This window comes from Astatotilapia calliptera, chromosome 9, assembly GCF_900246225.1.
Source record: "Astatotilapia calliptera chromosome 9, fAstCal1.2, whole genome shotgun sequence".
Lineage (NCBI taxonomy): Eukaryota > Metazoa > Chordata > Actinopteri > Cichliformes > Cichlidae > Astatotilapia > Astatotilapia calliptera.
The window spans coordinates 8,236,688-8,241,690 of NC_039310.1; positions in this window are offsets into that span (position 1 = coordinate 8,236,688).

Here is a 5,003-nt window from a genome sequence, read left to right on the forward strand (position 1 = left end):
TAATGAGGCATAAAGGTACCAATAAATGTTTGCATCTCTCATGCATGTATTAAAAGGAAAAAAAAAAAACAACTCCCGTTGAAGTGCACAAAGAAAATATCTGCCATATTTTCAACTCCCTTAATTAACTGTGTTTGCCCGCTGTGAAACCAGACTTCAAATGAACTGCTAAAGACTCTGACAGAGCGAGAGAGGGCGTGTCAAAGTGCAGCGGGGGAAAAAAACAGAGGCAGAGCGAGAAAGGAGGGGAAGAGGGAGGGAATGGGAGGGAGAGAAGTAAAGAGACAATACTGTACACATCGGTGTGGTTCGTGTCAAGGGGGCCGGGCGCACGCCTCTGAAGTCTGGGGCCCCTGAGCTTCCAGCTGTGTGAAGGATTTCTTCAGAGCTTGTCATCACATTGGGAGGAGGCTGCTGGGAGGTGGGTAATGTCCTCCGACAGCAACCGCCCTGTAATCAGTAGAAAACACTCCACTCCACCAGAGACACAGAGAGAAGAGGCCGAGCTGCAACTTCAAGTCCAACATCTTAAATGAAAGTAGAATTAAAGTATTTGTTTCCACATCAAATCATTTAAAAATAAAAAAAGGCTTTAGATACTATTACTAAATATTAAATAAAGAAATCACTGCTTGATCGCAGCAAATGCTAAGCTTGGATATGCACCTGTAACGTTTAGGTGAACTCCTGTCTTTTTACCAAGCACTGATGTCTTTGGTGTAACGCGTCTGGAGTGGCTGCTTTCAAGTATTTGAAGAAAAGGTAAAACGGTTCTTAAGCAGGTCACAGACCAGAGATGTGTGTGTGTTCACACTCGACCTTAGATGTCAGCGATTCCAAACACTCACCTGAATAAATGTTCTCTTTACAACTGTGGGGATTTTGAGCACTTATTTTATTTCACCCCCGTTGGCGGATGGTACATTCTGGTTTAAATGAAGGCTGAGCCCAGCAGTGCCTGTCACTTTGCTGTGGGGTGGGTGGATGTTTGCTGGAAGGATGTGGGTTGACCCCACCATCCCCTTTAGCTTTAACTTGTTTTCAGATTTATTGTGAAACAGTTGGTCCTTTTTTATTGAGTGTTAGCAACCTACAATGAATATTTTTTGAAGGTTATTAAAGATACATGCCTATTATCACTCAGCCCTTATTATCACTCCGGTTGTTTCATTTAAAGTGAATAGTTTGTGTGGCATGAAACACAGCAGAATATTTCAAACCTTCACTGATCCAGATTTCAAGGCATGCCACTGAGGAAGTTTGAGTGGCAAAGTAGCGGGGACATGTGGAGATCAATGTGGAGGAAGTTTGTTCTGTCGATATGTTGGGACACCTGACTGATGAAACATCCACCTCTCCCTATTCCACTTAATGAGACAAAAACGCTGACCCTGAGTTAAACTTTCAATTTCAACATTTAAAGAAAATCTGAGAAAATGTTTGATTGATCATTCTATTATAAAAAAAAATACAAATAACACTAAGAATATTTCCGTCTGTCCGTTATCTTTCAATTCAGGTATACGCGATCCCAGCTCTGATAGGTCAAGAGGCGGGTACACCCTAGACAGGTTGCCGTGATTTCTCAGGGCTAACACAGAGAGACAGTCACATTTACACCTTTGAACAATTTAGACGCACCAGTTAAGCTAACTAACAGTAACTGCGTGTCTGTGGACTGTGGGAGGAAGCAGGAGTACCCAGAGAGAACCCACACAGACACGTGGAGAACATGCAAACTCACACAGAAATGGCTAAATGACTAATGATATTTCACTTTCTAAAAACAATATTTGCCCTGGTCAGAGTTAGAATAAATTACTTGCTGAACTGGAGTTTGTTTGCCTTCTTTTGATGCGTATGACATGTTATATGTTGAATGAGGTTTGGGGGGCTCAAAAGCAGTGACCCAGATCGAGTCCCTAGTACCCCCCTCCCAGCAGCCCCTGCCCCACAAAGCCCCAAATTCCTGAGTGTCTCGGGCCTTCGGACAGCCTCCCGTGCAGATGAACAGCGGGGTCCGCGTTTCATTTAAAGCCTTCTTAGAAATGCTGACCCAGGTTGGCACAGAGCAACACTTTCCTGCAATCACAAACACATAGACTGAGGTTTTAGGCTAGTGATTCACAAAGTGTTTTCAAAAGCTATCATTTACCCCATTGGTCTGTCATTAAATGCATTTGAATGGGATCAGAGCAATTATAATTTACAGTGCTTGATGGTTAAAAGAGAAAATGAAGAGGAAAGGAAACAGTGGAGCAAAGCAGGCAGTGCCTTCATGTGGTCGACCCTTTGAAAACCCCCGTAAACCAGAGAGGCCTCATCGTAGTCTGCATTGAGTTGAATACAAAATCCATGCAGGAATGAAATATTTACATCCTGCATACACTGGTCATGGAATATCTGGAACACTGTGGAATTTAGGGAGGTCCGTGCTAGATGGGGAATGATCTGCAGTCACATTGTTCACCATTTTAGGAAAAAAGCCATGACGAACTAGGAAGAGAGAACACAATTTAACCTTAAAAGCACTTTAAGTGTCAACGCTACATATTTTTACTTATACTTACTCTGAAAATGATGGCATGAAAAATTCTCTGTTTGATCAATAAAAAATTAGATTACAAAGCAGAATCGTTTAGGCCTCATTTACAAGTATTTGTTGGCTTTGAATGCTTCAGACTAAAACATCCGAAGCATTACTAAAGCTGGACGTGACTTGTCCTGGAGTAGGGAGCACGCACTGATGTCATGGTGTGAGACGCAGGGGAAAAAAGCTGTACGAGTTTGGGTGAGGGCTCTGGCTTGGCCCCGTTGTTGTCTGGGTAATGTCTAAAGGTCAGAGGAGGATAAAGGCCTGACTGACAGTAAGGACAGGCCCGGTGTTGGAGGGGTCAAAGGTCAGGCCTCCGCTAAAACACCCCGATTTATGGCTTCTCTGACCGCCGGGTCAGGAACATTGTTAGGGGATGTGATCATTTCCATAACACTGTCAGTGTGTGTGTGTGTGTGTGTTTCAGTGTCCATGTCAGGGACAAGGAAGCGCTCTCTGAGCAGCTACAGAGTTTGTGTAATCCTTAAGAGATATGGGTAGCTGTGTGAGGAAAAGCAGCTTGTATCTGTGTGTGTGTGCGTGTGCTTGAGACAGAGATGTGGTGTCTGGAAATAGCAGCGAGGAGGCTTGCTCTGCTGTTTGCCTTCCCAAGTTTGATTTGACATCCTAATTGCCACATGGAGGAACAAAATACTCTGAGGTTCTCGAAATTGAAGTCGATGTCGAACCAAGCGGGCTATGTTTAGCGGCCTGGGCTATCTGTGGAGGGCCTACATTTACTGTCGCTCACTCTTCCTCTCTCTTTACTCCCGTTTCTTTTTTCTTTTTTGTGAAGAAGGAAATATGGAGACAGAAACGGAGAGATTGACTGGAGGGTGCCGGCACAAGAGAAAAGTAGGTAGAAAGAGAGAGTTAAAGATGGGGGCTGGGGCGGAGGAGGGGGGGAGAAAGGACGAGCAGCAGAGACAAATTGGAAGATCACTGCTTTTTATGCACCCCTCCAGTGAAACTCCCCAGCCAGGCCGAATGCATGCGCACACACACACACATACACTTCTTCATTTCTCTCCTCCTCTATCTACCACCCCTCCCTCGCTTTCTGTCTCCATACACCCTCTAGCAGCAGCAGCAGGCAGCCCAGGCAGGTAGCTGACAGGCAAACTGAATCCTGGCAGACTGGAATAATTACATGTGGCTGTCTGCGTGGAACATGACAGCTCTACTTTCAATTAAACCAGGAGAATGCACTTTCATCACCCACCAAGAGCTTGTCGTCCACCTCGGCAGGGCACGACGCTGCGAGAAGTAGGGTAGGGAGGGGGGGGGGAGAGATGCTGGACTGACAATGACGTTGCTACAACCTCGCTCAAATTATGACTTACAGCCAAAAAAGGGTTTTCCTGTCAGCCGAAAGGTGAAAAGGTGGCGATGGATCAAAGTAGATGGGAAGTAATAAAGCACAATACTAGCAGTTAACCTTTTCCCCCCGAGGTTAATGGAGCTATCAAAGAGTGATGTCGCTCTGATGATGATGAGCGGCAAGAACAGCTTCAAAATGTTGGGACATGAGTCGCTTGTAGTTGGATACACACACAACTTAGTTTGAAGTACAGCGTCGCTGTGCCATGACAAAGTAAAGTATAGGGCGTGGAATTCAGATGCAGTTTTAATCGTTTCCCCCAGAGTCAGGAGTAAAGTTGTAAGGAAAATATCGCTCCTGAAGTAATGTACATTAGCAGCTGATGTCCCCCCTCAACCCATGCCTTCCCTTACATTGTGTAAGGGGTTAATTATGAAACTGACCTCCATATTCCAGCCATGGCTGCAGACGGGTGTGCAGATCCTGGGGAGTTTTTTTTTTAATCTTACAAAGGCGCTGGAAAAAAAGTTGCTTACATTTTAGCAAATCTTAATTTACATTTAGAGTGATTAAAACCCCCCACGACAACCCCAAAGCATTAAGGGGTAAAAATACTCTTTTTCACTCGCTTCTACAAGAAATGTTATTTCCAAATTAAACAGTGCAAAATTCAAATGCCACATCTGGTGCATAAATGCCACTGGATGTTCTTCTGTGTCAGCTACTGCTTCTGGTGTCCAAAGACAACCGTTCCAGCTGCTAAATGACAGACTGTAAATAAAAGATGGAGATAGCCGCTGGTGAGGTCACCCATTGGGGTTAGAGTTCTGGACTCATGATTGGGGAAAAACTGAGGTTAAGACATTTAGATGAGAAGGTAGACTTATGGGCAGTGTTAGCGAGTTTTCAGACCCCCTTAGCGACTTTATTCTAAAACGCGACTAGCGACAAATCTGGCAACTTTTTCTGGTGTTATTGGAGACTTATGATGACTTTTTGACGTGAAAGCACGTATTGCTCTTTACAATTACATAATTACATAAGCATGACCAATTATGCAAATTAGGCGATGACGCCATTTAGTGAATT